This window comes from Pleurodeles waltl, chromosome 8 (assembly GCF_031143425.1).
Source record: "Pleurodeles waltl isolate 20211129_DDA chromosome 8, aPleWal1.hap1.20221129, whole genome shotgun sequence".
In the NCBI taxonomy this organism is placed as follows: domain Eukaryota; kingdom Metazoa; phylum Chordata; class Amphibia; order Caudata; family Salamandridae; genus Pleurodeles; species Pleurodeles waltl.
In genome coordinates, this window is record NC_090447.1 from 437,154,152 (window position 1) to 437,169,040 (window position 14,889).

Below are 14,889 nucleotides of genomic sequence, written 5' to 3' on the forward strand. Positions count from 1 at the left end.
GTGAAATTGGTCACTAGCCTGTTGGTGACAAATTTGGAAAGCAGAGAGAGCATAACCACTGAGGTTCTGGTTAGCAGAGCCTCAGTGAGACAGTTAGGCATCACACAGGGAACACATACAGGGCACAGGGCACATACTTATGAGCACTGGGGCCCTGCCTGCCTGTGACACATAGACTAAAACAACATATATACAGTGAAATATGGGGGTAACATGCCAGGCAAGATGGTACTTTCCTACAGTTGGTCGATCACAAATGTTACAGTGGCTCTTGATATGGGATTTTATGCCTTGCTCTTATGCACCACAGTTAATGGGACTACCTCAGAACCAAAGCCCCACTGGAGGAGAGAGGGGGAGGTATTCCTATTCGCAAATGCAGACAACACTATTAAATTTATGACGTGGAATATCCGCGGTATTGCCCAATAGGAACAACACCAGAGAGTCTTCGCATACTTATGCTGTTGCAAGGTGTCCATTCTATAAGAAGCCGACATCCCGCTCCAGTTATGCCCGAGGTGCTTTGATTTTAGTGGCTCCGGGGGTTCCCTTTCTTCTTGAAAATCATATCCTGGACCTAGAAGGCCGCTATGTAATCGTACGTGGTATATTAGATGGAAAAGAGATTTGTCTTATAAACATATATACCTCCGCTAATGATTGCATGGTTTTCTATCCTACTGTGGCCTGGGCTGCCTCTCCATATTTTGCGGCGAATGTTATTTTAGCAGCGGATTGTAATTGTGTTCTAAATGGTGCCCTAGGCTGCACCCCACCTTGACATGGCACTAAGCCTCACATGACAGGGCCACTTCACGACCTTAAATGTGAACTCCACCTTACTGATATTTGGCGAGCCAGATACCCACATGCTAAACAATTCTCCTGTTATACACCAGTCTCCCATAACCGTCTCGATTATTGCCTGGTCTCAAACACTCTGGCTTCCCTCGGTTCCAACGTATCCTACTTCCCCAGATACCTGTCAGACCCATCCCCGTCCTATTAGCACCTGGAAAATCGGCCAGGCGCCCTGTGATACAGCTGTGGTGAATCTGTGCAGAGGCACTCACTGACTCTCCCTTTGCAGCTACCATCACAGAAACACTAATACCCTACTTCCAGGAAAACTAGAGCACCTCGAGTAGTAAAGCTACGGATTGGGAGGTGTTGAAAACGGTCCTTCGTAGAGTTTGCCTTAGGACGACTTATGGAGTCCGACGGCAGATTGAAAGGGATATAGAGGAACACGAGCGGACTTTGAGTGACATAGAGAGAGCACTCCCACTTCATCCAGAGTGTATGACGGACTGGAGTGAAGTGCGGAAAATCCTTCTAGATGACTGGCTTAGGCTTGAAAAACACACTTTCAATGCACATTGACAGTGATTACACGTGGAGGGGGACAATACTGGGGCAATGCTAGCTCATCTGGTAAAACAGGATGCCTCACGCATCCCTGTCCTGCTTTTTCATGACAGTATAGGGCACCCTGTATGCACTCAAAAAGCTATTAATGCTGTTTTTCATGCCCACTTCAGCACCACCTACATAAGGCAGGTGCCACCCGTAATGGGCACTATTATGGACTATTTCTTGGAGATCCCACTCCCTGCCCTTTCTCGGGAGGACCGCAATACCCTAGGTCTGTCCCTCACACATGAGGAGATTCTCACAGCTGTTCACACATGGAAGACAGCCAAGACACCGGGCAATGACTAGCTCCCCACTGAGTTTTATTGTCTATACATAGATATCCTAGTTGATAAACTCTTGGAAGTCTATGAGGAGGCTTTACAAAAGGGAACCCTTCCTCCACCCTCCGGGAAGCTCTTAAAGTGATGATCCACAAACTGAGGAAGGACCCTACCAAGGCCTCAGCATATAGGCCCATTTTCCTCCTAAATATTGATATTAAAATACTCAGTGGTATTCTGGCGGCCAGTCTTTTTCCACATCTTCCTTCCCTCGTATAGGCCGATCAGTCAGGGTTTATTCCCGGGAGAAGCTTGCTGCATAACCTGTGAAGACTCACCGACGTATACCATGCCTCGAGAGGTCAGGATGACGAGTTTGCACTGGCACTCTTGGATGTCGAACATTCGTTCGACTCCCTGGACTAGATGTTCCTCTGGCAGGTCCTAAAGAAAGTTGGACTAGGGCCCAAATTCATAAAATGGCTCAAACTTCTATACAAGCACCCTTGTGCCCAGGTGTGCTTAGGTGGGGAGGTGTCTGGCTTGATCAATTTGTATGGGGGTACCCAGCAGGGGTGGCCCCTATCGCCACTCATACTCGCGACCGCGATGGAGCCTCTGGCCACCAGGCTCCAAGCAACAGTGAGTCCCTGGGGGATTCCTGTAGGGGAGACCACCCATGTGGTCTCCCTTTATGCAGACGACGCCCTAATATACCTTTGTTGTCCCACCTGTTTTGTATCCATACTTCTGCAGGCAAAGCAGGAGTTCGGGGAAATCTCTGGGCTTTGGATTAACCCCTCCAAGTCCCAACTCTATCCGATGTGCTCCCTGGTGGGTACTCCTCTGGAGGAGCGCCCATCGGTGGGTCTTCCCTGCCAACTTCAAGATGTTCAATATCTGGGGATCTGCCTGGTGTCTACAGAGGAGCCCTTCCTGGAACTTAACATCAGGAGGGTGGTCTGGGACATCCGGGCCTCTGTGCGCTTCTGGAGAGACCTGCCTCTTACCCTTACAGGGAAATTAGCTATTGCTAAAATGATATTGCTCCCTATGATGTTTATTTACCCTACAGGGTACATTTTTCATGACCCTTCAACGACACTTCAAGATGCTTGATAGCCTATTAATCGATCTTCTCAGGGTGGGCAAATGCAAACGCATGAGCCTCTTCACACTGACAATACCATGGTCCCATTGAGGGATCAACGTTCCTTGTTTGGAGCTCTATTATATGGCAGCCCATCTGCAACACGCCATCTCGTGGCTAGACTCTGAGGACTTTTGGGAAAAAACCTTCCTGATAGGTTCCTATGTAGAAGCAACTATACCCGGCATTATTGATGAGGGGTTTGTGGGTACCCTTGGCCATGCCATATCTGATACATCAGGTGGCCGATATATGGGAGAAGGCTGTTAAGGCGGTGCTGGGATGAGCCCCATATGCTCTGGACTTGTCTCTTTGGATACTTCAACCTTTCTGTGCGATAGCGGCGACTATGTCACTCCAGAGAAGGAATGATGGAGGTTGTCATACACTGGGAAATCTTTACCCTGGGGACACTTCATTCCATTTCGAGGGGTAATGGAGTCCTTTAACCTGGGCCCGCTAATTTTTACAATATCAGAAAATCTCTACCACGGCAAGAGAGATATGGTCCATGTTCCCTGATGCCCCACCTAGCTCAGTTACACCTAGTACGCTACTTGAAATAGCTGGGGCTCGGTGTCTATTATCACACCTCAATAGAGCACTACAAGAGGACCTCCCGAGGAAACCTCTCCTGATTCAGGCTAAATGGGAAAGCCTCCTGTCGGAACCTATGACAGAGGGAGACTGGAGGTGTGTTCATAGGGGACTCACAGGACCAGCTCAAACACTAGATTCCAACTTACACGCTACAACTTCATCCACCAAACCTATTTATCCCCCAGAACGCTACGTCATTTACCCCACACACTCTGACACATGTCCTCGATGCCAACACCACACGGACGATTTTATACATATGATCTGGCATTGTGCAGCCCTGTCTCTATACTGGTGACTGGTATTGGATAATCTCAATAGAGCTTCATGCTGGAAGATCCCTCTAGAGCAATGGCAAGTGATTCTAGGTTTGATTTCCTCCCCCCCCCCCAGTTGAATTTAAGCAGGAGAACAAGTTAAAAGTGCAAGAAAGCTGCCAAGTCATTCTTCCACTGCACACCTATTCCTTTCTATAGAAGCATGGACAGTGGAGACGGTTTGGAGCCTTGAAGTTTCCCACAGATGGGTCACAGAGTGGTCAGCACTGGTTTCACAATCATTGCAGCAGACCTGCAGGACCACTGTTACCACCCAACCAGCATTGGTATTGGGTTGTAGCTCATCTAGATCATTTAGAGTGCTGTAGAGTGGTCAGAAATGTGGTTGGCTGTCAGCAAGGAGCATGTTTGGCAGAGTTTGTTGTTAAACGCAAATGGTTATATTATATTTTCCCTGTATTCTGACAAGAAGCTTAGGTTTGAGAGTGTATTGCTCACATCTAGAGGATTTTTCAAAAATTAACCGTTTTTCTCTTTTCAATAGAAAAGCATTGGCTAGGCTAAAAGGGTAATAAATAAACATAAAAAAATTAGCTTATGGCCTGACATTGCTTTCCAGTGCTAATCAATCGTGGGCAAATGTAATGAGAGCAGCAAAAAGTTTATTTTAGTGATCTTTAATTGGAGAATCTATGATCCAAGGGGCTTCTCAAACATCTAAGATGGCTTTCCGATGAAGTTTAAGGAAGTTATCTAACTGATTAAGTCAATTCTCTATTCCAAAAATGTCTTTTTGAAAAAAAAATGCTTTCCTGGGTGACTATCTGGTGACGTATCAAATCCAAGAATGAGTACTATTTAGAGAAACTCACAGCAATTTTTCATACAGAAACCACACTGTCCAATCAACATCATTTCTCAGTTGTAGTAGTCAGTGGCAGACAGTTCCTTAAAAATGCCAATTCTCACTTTCACTTCATTGCACGCAGTTACATTGAATGAAAAGTAAAATTATGTCTCCCAGTTTTACAGCTCTACAAATGAGCTGACTTTCTTCCTTATATACATGGTCACTTTTCAAATTGGAGATAAATATCTCCGTGCTTCATTAAAGGAGCATCTTTCAATTATGTCCTTTTTTGTATTAATTTAAATGTAGTCTCTAGTTGCTTGAAATAAGGAAAGCATAATTCATGGCATTCCTTACATCAATATTGGTCCCAATTATGATTTTTTCCTTATTATGTATTCCATACAAAACTCATATATATTTTTTATATCAGAAAATACTGTCATATTTTTCTACGTTTATGTGTTTTGGTCAGATTTTGTTCAGATGCCTTTCCAGGAGAAGCAAACACGGAACTGCAATTAAAGTGAAATTCACAATTCTGACTTTCTATTTGCTGGCTTTATTTACTTTAGACTGTCCAGATTGAGTTTGTCCCTTACATTGCCCAAACATTGTTTACTGTATTCTTCCCCAAACTCACTGTCTGAAAACAGGCCTATAAATCTTGTTCTTATCCTCGTCACATTTGCTATGCATTTAAAGACGGGGATCAAACATCAGGCTCTCTCTTCCAGGTGCGCTTGGTGTTTATCTCGGACTTCAAAGTGAGAGAAATTATGTGACAATCCTTCTGAGTACCCATGTAAGAGGAGAAGAGATATTCTTTTTTTCTAGCACACAAGAAAAACAAAAAAATGAAACGTGGTGATGTTTCTGAATATAGCAGAATTAGTACAGTGAAGCACATTTCTTTTGTAATTTTGAAGTGTGGTGAAACGAAATATTTGAATAAGATCAAAACACATCAATACACTAGGTGATGACATTTGCACGCATTATTATTTGTATTTAGTGAAGCTGTATTTTGATGCAAATGTGATGGCCATTTCAATTGAAATATGTTTATGCAATGGCAGTGCACTACCTCACCATGCATACTCCACACCACACCACTCCACGCTCTTGCACTCTATGAAACACCATTCCATTCTACCACACTCCGCTCTACGCCCCTCCACTCTAAGCCACTCTGCAACACACCATGCCACTCCATGCCAATCTATGACACACAGTCCACAACATGCCACTCAATGCCACTCCACCCCACTCCACTCCAGTCTACACCACTCCATTCTATCCCACTCCACTCCAATGTATCCCAGTCTACCCCACTCCACTACAATCTGCCCCAGTTTACTCCACTTCAATCTATCGCACTCTACTCCACCCAGTCTACCCCACTCCAGTCTACCCCACTCAACTCCAGACTAGCCCACCCCAGTCTACCCCACTGTAACCCAGTCTACCTCATTCTAACTCAGTCTACCCCACTCCAACCCAGTCTACTCCAAACATTCCTCTTCAGTCTACCCACCCCAATCTGCCCCACTCCATTCCAGTGTTCCCTACTCTAATCCACCCAGTCTACCCAAACCTTATCTACCCCACTACGCTGCACCCCTCCTTTCCCCAGACTGTCTCACTGCACTCCACTATATCCAACTCCCCACTTCAATCCAGTATACTCCACCCCAATCTTCCCTATTCCACCCCAATCTACCCTACTCCAGTCCACCCAGTCTACCTCATTCTACTCAACCCTAATCTACCACACTTCATTCAACCCCAATCTACCACTCTTCATTCCACTCTACCCAGTCTACCCCACTCCACTTCACCCTGTTCCACCACGTCACTCACATCTACCCCACTCACATCCATTCTAACCCATTCCACCCCAATCCTCTCCATCCCAAACTACCTAACTCCAGTCTACCCCATCCAATCCGCCCCACTTCAAACTACCTCGCTCCAATCTACCCCAGTCTACTCCACTCCAGTCTACCCTACTTTGCTCCAATCTACCCCACTATAATCCACCCAATCTACCCCACTCTACTTTACCCTCATCCACCCCAATCTACCCCACTCAAGTCTACTCCAGTCCAATCTACTCTACTCCTATCTACTCCACTTCACTCCAATCTACCCCTCTCCACCCCGTTCTACCCCACTCCACTCTAGCCCACTCCACCCCAGTCTGCCCCATTCCAATCCACCCGATCTAGTCCACTTCACTCTACCCCAGTCTACCACACTTCATTCTCCTCTAGCCAGTCTATCCCACTTCACTCTATATTACCACATGCCACTCCAATCTACCCCAAGGGGGGGTCTATCCCACTGCGACCCTCTCTACCCAACTCCAATCTTTCCTACTCCACACACTCCACTCTACCCCATACTACCATATGCCAATCGTCCCCTTCCAATCTGCCCTACTCCAGTCTACTTCAATCTACCCCACCCATCCCTTTCTACCTCATACCACTCTATCCAACTCTACTCTATCCTACTCCACTCCAGTCTACTGCAATGTATTCCACTCCTATCTCACTTGAGTCTACCCCACTCCACTCTAATCTAGCCCACTCCACTCCAATCTAGCCCACTTCACCCTAATCTACCCCTCTCCACTCTAATCTGTCACACCCCACTCTACTCCAATCCACCCCACTTCACTTCAATCTCCCCCAATCCACAGCGCTCCACTCTTCCCCAATCTACCCACTCCAATCTACCTCAATATATCCCACTCTAATCTACCCCACTCCACTCTACCCCACTCTGATCCACTCCAGTCCACCCCAATCTACCTCACTCTAATCTACCATGCTAACCCACCCCAGTCAAACCTACTCCATTCTACCACACTCCACTCTAAGCCAATCTAATCCACTCCATGCCACTAACGTTTAGCCACTCTACCCCTCCCCACCCCAGTAACTTATAGCCATGCTGAACCACAGCCACGCTGGTGTACAACATGGCCAAAACACAATTGTATAGGTGAGACTTGTTGGCTTTGTCAGTGCTTGTTCTAATTAGGACCATCTCTTCTGATATAGTGCTTCAATATCTGTAAATTATAAACAGTCTGTGGAACAGGATTATGCCTTTCTAGTATATAAACCAGTATTTTGTACATTGTATGAAAGTGATTCTTTAATGGTAATTAAATCAGTTTTCTTTTTGTACATTTTTTTCCTCTGTTTTTTTTTTCTATAGGAAGATATGAATGACCTGATTAAATGTCCGTCCTTAAAGTGATAATACTCTACCCCATTTGTGTTCACAGGTAAGAATCTTTAGACGTTTTGACATGTTCAGTAAACGAAGGGCAAACATCAATATATTGATGCAGATATATGGTATGCAGATTTTACTTTTGGGTCCACAAGTATGTCTCAGTAAGAGGCTTCTCTAACCACCAGAGAGGCAAATCAAAGAACATTGTAGTGATAGTCCTACACTATTTTATCTTTAATGACTCTCTTAACACTCAGTCCTGTTGTAGTTGAAGTTCTAACCATTTGACATTCATGTCTATGATCGAGGTTACAATGTATTAATGATAGCTTTGGGAAAGTCAAACAAAAAACACAAGGAGTTGGTTTGCCAGATATTGCCATTTCCTAATTTGCCGTTTGAGCAGGTCTTAATTCTGCAGAGTCTGCATTATATGCAACGGTCTTGGTCACTGGAGAAGCAGACTCACCCTTTGGTTTTATCCTTTGTGGAGGTGGAGGAAGAATTTCTCCACAGCCAGTTGCTATTCTGATGGGCCCTCTGAAAACCTTGTATGACCAAGAACCATTTTATGTTATGTGTATTTGTACAGTACACAATCAACCGGGAGGGTATACAAGCACCAAAAGCAGGAGCAGTCTTGAGTGTGCCGTTACCTGGCCTAGTTGAAAAGCCTGGTCTCGTTCTGCATATGCAGGGGATGTGTGAGAGTAGGAGTCCAGCTGAGAAGAGGTGTCTAGTAGGTCTGTGGAAACTGATACAATTGTTGAGGTATGTGGGGGCCCATGTTGTCTAAGGCTCTGACTGTGTGTATGAGGAGTTTGAATAGTGTTAATTTGTGGATAGGCAGCCAGTGGAGATCCTTGAGGTGCGGGTGATGAGCATGCAGGGTAGAAGATTAAAGGGGAGCCTGGCTGCAGAGTTCTGTATAGTCTGGAGTCACCTTATCAGTTGAGTGTTGTTTCAGTGCAGAGGGTATTTCTGTAGTCCAGTTTGCTGATGATGAGGCCTGGGTAAAGGTTCTAAGAATGCTGGTAGGGAGCCATTTGAAAATCCTTTTTAGTGCGTTACTGGTTAGAAGCAGGAGGTAGCGACTAAGTTGACTTTGTCAGTCATGGTGCGTTGGTTGTTAAATCTATCCCAAGGTCCTTCGTGTGGCTTCTGAAGAGGGGTGTTGGGTCCGAGTCCCACCGGCCACCATGTGGAGACACATTGTGAGGTGTTTCTGCCAAAGATCACAACTTCCATTTTGTCCATGTTTAGCTTGAGGCAATAGATTTGTGTCCATTTGGTGGCTTCGGTCTTGCAGGCGAAGAAACTGATCCAGATGTACAGAGTTTTGTCGATGAGGGACTGCATGAGCTTAGTGCCATCAACGTATGATAAAACGTTAATTTCATGGGCACGGACTATGCTGGCGAGGGATCATGTTGGTGTTGAAAAGGGTGGGGCTGAATGATGATCCTTGGGGGCCTCCACAGATGAGGTTTAGGGTGTCCGAGCAGATAAGGGCTAGGCTGACTGACTCACTATGGCCTGTGAAGAAGGAGAATATCCACCAAAGTGCAGGTCTTTGAATGCAATATAGGTGTAGTCATCGAAGAAGAATGGGATGGTAGATGGTGTTGAATGCCACCGGGACGTCCAGGAGGATAAAGGCTGCAGTGTCTTCTCTGTCAATAATCATACAAATGTCATCTGTTGTGGTGAGGAGGTCAGTTACTGTTCTGTGGTTTGGGCCTGAATCCAGATTCAGTGGTGTTACAGAGATGTTTTTCTTCCAGTTGGGTGGCTAGGCATATGTTGATTATTGTCGCCAGGACTTTTGCTAGGTAGGGTATCAAAGAGATTGGTTGGTTGTTGGCTAAAATTATCAGGTCTGCTGGGGATTTCTTGAGGAGGGACAGTACTGTTGCGTGTTTCCAGGTGTCTGGATAAGTGGGTGTGATGATGGAAGTGTTTAGGATCGGAGTCAGTGCTTTGCTGATGGAGTCCAATCTTTGATGAACACTTGATAGCAGAGCTCCGGATTGGATAGACTGCATGGTGGTGTGGTTTCTTCTGTGGTGATGATGGGCCAGGCAGTCTGAGTGGTGGCTTGGGGGTTGGTTGAGACAAACAGGAGTGCTGAGAGGGCAGTGGGTCCAGTTTGGGTTCGAAGTTGTCAAAAATGCTGGTGATCTTGTTGCTGGTGAAAGGGAATAGCTTGATGCAAATGTCCTAGGAGGAGGGTGATGCTTTTAACACCAGCTGCTGGGGAGGCAAAATCTTTCATGTCGGGAACATTTAGTTAGCACTGTAGGTGCTGCCTTATGTGCGGCCTGAGCGCTGGGTGGGCCAGACCTCCTGGTGGTAGTGTCTGAGGGCGGCCTTGTAGATTCTCCTGTCTGTGCCTTACTGGCTTAGCCCCCATCTGTGCTTGAGTTGCTTGTATGGCATTTGATCATCCTGTGCTCATACATGTACTAGGTGGCTTGTGGTCTGGTTCGTGTGCTTTTGTTAGGTTGGGTGGGCGGCAAGGCCTATGCTCAGGTGGTGATCTAGCCACTGAATTTGGAAATGGAGTAACAGAGGCTGTTATGGTGTTGTAACCTGTGTTTAAGGAGTTTGGAAGACCAGGAAGCATCAGAGACCTAGTTCCAATCTCGACATAGGGTATGATTGCAGTGTTTCTGTGGTGATGCAGGATGGAAATGCTGAAGTTGCAAAGGGCATGGTCGGAAGAGGCGACCAGTGTAGACTTGCCCAATGTGATGTTGCTGAAGCTGGTATATATAGGGACCCAGTAGGTGTCCAGAGGCATGGGAGGGCCCTTCCACTCGCTGGGTGAGGCTGAGGTTAGACAGGGCTTTTTGGATGGAGGTCATGTTAGGATCGATGTGGTCTTCCAAATGGAAGTTTAGGTCGCCAAGGAGGATGAAGGTGCTGGAGTCAAGGATTTGGAGTGCAATTAAAACCATGATGGTGTTGGTGAATCGTATCATCATACTGCCATATTGAGATTGCTCTCATTTCAAAAGCTGGTAAATACTAATTACATGGACCATAACCTTGCCACTAATGAGGTTATTTGATGATTTGAATAAACAAGGATGGATTTTGGTAACTGTATGGTGTGCACTGTATCTGATAAGCACTAGGTATACTCTATGTCTTCAAAAAGGAGTTTGAGGAAGGGAATCACCTGATGGTTGCAGCTCTGAAGAACATTGTCATGTTTACATTGTATAGATACTACTTAACCATACTGTCCCATCCATGGGTCTTATAGTTAGAGGCTGCAGGAGGTTGGGTTCTTAATCATCTCGTGTATGGCAATTGCTAAAAGAATGTTAAGTTGTTAACTAGATCAGTTAAAGGTTTGTGACAAATTAGCTCCACATTCCGAAATAAAAAGTAGTCATTTCCATCATTTTCCTTTATTATGAAAGAGGCTTCTTAAAAGACTATTTTTTCCTTTATGGGATGATTGCCAGTGGCTAGCTTTTAAAGTTAGCACTCAAAATACTGCATCATTAGCTCCAGGGAGTATTCTAAAGCCAGATACTTGTCTTCCATACATAAAGTCTTTATCTTTAACTCAACTTTAACTCTAATTTCAGAGCTGTGATCTGATTGAAACAATGGAGAAGTGCCCCCCTTAGTACCCACATGCATGCATGACCTTTACAGGTTTGGATTTTAATGCTGCAGTTGTCTAACAGATTTATTGCTAATAATATACCGAGTGGGCTTTGGGTCAACCCCTTTCAACAGTTGGCTTTCTTGGACCAGCCTCTTGCAACCATTGCCTTGAAACTTTGTCAATTACATCTTTACTCAACCCAGTGGTGTGGTCTTCGCACACCTAATACTATTGGCTGTTTGAATGTATCTTTCTGTTTCCACTCGAGTGCTTGTATTGAACTGTTTGAGGGACTACTTTACAACTATATCACACTCTGTCCTCTCCTGCTGGCTTCCCCATGTCTTGGTCTGTGATAACACTGTGTGCATTAGCACACTAAACGAAGAACTGTAGACTTTACCAAAGCGTGTTTCTTTGGTTAATATCCCGGGTGTTGACAATGAAGCAGAGACACCAATTATAGTGTCCCACTTACCTTTACGACTTGTTGAGTCTGTTGTTCAGCTGGCTTGTGAGAAAACAAAATGATGAAGTGGAGGAAGCACAAGAACCGAAGACTGTACCTTATGAGGATTCTTTCAGAAAGTGACTGATTTTAAAGCAACTGTTCAATCTCACAGCCTTGTGAATATAATTAACACCAAATGCAGTTATGAAAAGTAGGCTGATTCAAGTGTACTCATGTCTATGGCGACTGGTGTTAGAGCCTCACTCTAAGCCTTTGCTACTGGGAAGGAAAGCGCAGGTTTCTCCTTCTGGCTAAAGTAGCGCAAGATTCACCAAGGGTCACCATTATGAGGTTTCAGGTTCTAATACTCAAGGAGTAAGTCTCTTGAGTTTCCCCCCCATAAATAAAGAGGAAGTAGCACAGTCAGTCACATCAGGTTTGCCGCTAGATCCTGCACCTACATACATCTAATTGAAGGGCGGGGATGTTATGCTGACTGCTTTGACAGATTTGTAAAATTTTTCATTAAAGAGTGGTCATGTTCCGAATGATTGGAAGCATGCAATTATCCGTGCCCTGCTAAAGAAACCTTCTTTAGAGCCTTCAATTGTAGAGAACTATAGACCAATATCTCTTTGTCAAGGACCAAGTAAGATTTTGGAAAAGATAATTAATAGCAAGTTGTCAGCATTTTTGGAAGATAATAGTATCGTCCACACAACCCAGACAGGCTTCCGGGCAGATATTAGTACAGAAACCGCACTTGTGAGGGCGACAGATGATCCTAAACAGACTCTTGACTTAGGGGGTTGGCATCGCTCATCTTCTCGATTTGAGCGCTGCCTTCGACACAGTCTCTTATGATGTATTATTGTATCGCTTGGAAGGTCTAGGGATCTCTGGATTGGCTCTAAGATGGTTGGCCTCCTTCCTTATTGAGAGGAGTTTTCAAGTTATTGGGGGGTCTTGTTACTCCTCCAGTTATCAACTGAAGTGTGGAGTTCTGCAGGGCTTGTCATTAAGCCCTACACTCTTTAATATATACATGCGCCCATTGCCTGAGATCATTGGAGCGTTTGGCTTCTCTATAGTCTCATATGCTGATGATACCCAGCTGATTGTAACATTGTCTCATGATACTGCGGCCACCTCCACTACTTTTAACAGCTGTTTTTTGGGGGTAGCAAAATGGATGGGAGATAGCTGCCTCAAGTTAAACAGAGAGAAAAATGAGGCGATGGTGGTCAGCAATAATGCTTTGCTATGGCAACAAATCAGCTGGCCTTCTGCACTAGGTGATCATCCGGTACCGACAACCAAAGTAAAAAATCTCGGCTTTACTTTAGATCATAAGCTTTCAATGGCCTCTCAAGCGAATAGGGTCATGGGCACCTGCTTTGGGGTTTTGAGAGCCCTTCAGAAAACCTTGAAATGCCTCCCTTTGGAAGCCAGAAGAATTGTGGTCCAGGGGTTGATTGTATCATGCCTGGACTATAGAAATTAAATCTATTTAGGCAGCCCGAAAGTGGTTATTAGGAAACTACAAGTAATTCAAAATGCTTTTGGGAATTACGAAATTTCATTCAGCTAGGGAAGCACTTAGAACGCTACATTAGTTATCTATAAGTAGCAGATTTCAGTTTAAGGCTCTTTGTCTGGTGCATCGGGCTAAACGTAAGCAGGGCTCTAAAATTCTCCATCAATTGGTTGCTTCATACCAACCCAGTAGGTCCCTTAGCTCTAGTTCCTTGGACCTTCCTGTCATACCCAGGATAAAAGGTCCAGGGTTGGCAGTTGGTCCTTCTTGTACTTAGCCCCCAAACTTTGGAATTTGCCTCTGGCAATTTGAGGTGGTTGATCTTTCGTCAGCAACTAAAAACATATCTCTTTCTAAGTAGAGCTGCTTGTAGCTTATTTGCCTCTTTCTAGCGCTAGGAAACCCGGTTTTGGGTAGCCATGTGCTTTATAAATCCGGTAATGTAATGTAAGGTTCCCCTTCTTGTTCTTTCTCCCCCAGATGGTTTATATGACAAATTGTACTGTAAAACTCAGGATTTCACTCAGAAAGCAGTCATTGCAATTAACACAAAACAAGCGAATCACTTAGTTGCGTTCAAATCTATGTTTCAATCTTTCAAAAAATACCATTAAATCCTACAATAGAAGAATTAACTTGCATTGACTATCTGTTTTCTTGATATATCTTTGGAAAGGTTATGCCTTGCTTATAGCAAGGCTTTACAAACACATGGGTTTTGCCTGTGACGGGGTTGAAATCAGAAGCCATACTCACTGTAGTAATATTGAAAATGGAGGTAGTGACAGCATTTTGTCCTGGAAGAGAATAAGCGCACTTCTAAGGGCCTGATTTATAATTTAGCGGATACCCTGTATGCCGTACTAAGATTACATTATATCCTATGGCACTTATAATAGAGCGGACTGAATATCTGTCTTGTTTGCCAGGGAGTATCCCATGCGCAAAAAGTCTAACTCTTGCCCTACGTCTTGACATTCAAAGTCAAATCCTTAAAAAGTCACCCAGTCTTCTCTATGCGAAAACACAGAATTCGTTACAAACATTGAATCAGGCTTCTGCCTGGAACAGTGTTATGAAGTGACAAGGTATTAAGACATGTCTTCCCTACATTGCCACGTGTGTGCGCTGACTTACACTTCAGGACATTAATAAGGAAAGTTATAAACCAATGGCTGGCTTGGTAGAAAGCACAACTTGCTTCTTAAAGCAAAAGTCTTGTGGGGGATTGAACATTTTTAGAATGTATTTGGTGTTTTTGCAGCTTTCAGGCGGTATTTAGAGTGATCAACCATAAGGTTCCTGATCACTGGCTGCTTCGAGTTAGGCGATGTGTACCGAGTTGATTGTTTCGTGCTGGGATGAGTTAGGTTATTTCAATGGATTGCTGTAGTTAGTACAGATCAATAGTTTCTATAGGGGTGTCTCATTATCCCAGATTTTTCG

At 44.6% G+C, this 14,889-nt stretch overlaps 1 protein-coding gene across 37 annotated transcripts in view; it reads left to right on the plus strand.

Moving 5' to 3' along the window:
- Window positions 1-14,889, plus strand: part of INPP4A (inositol polyphosphate-4-phosphatase type I A) — a 997,999-nt gene that overhangs the window by 347,211 nt on the left and 635,899 nt on the right. For 35 of the 37 annotated variants that reach the window (XM_069204338.1, XM_069204341.1, XM_069204354.1 and 32 more), the window contains one exon: window positions 7,810-7,879. The exons of the other annotated variants lie outside the window; for them this stretch is intronic. The gene's annotated coding sequence lies outside the window, so the exon portion shown is untranslated. The remainder of the gene's footprint in view (window positions 1-7,809; window positions 7,880-14,889) is intronic. 37 annotated transcript variants of the gene reach the window in all.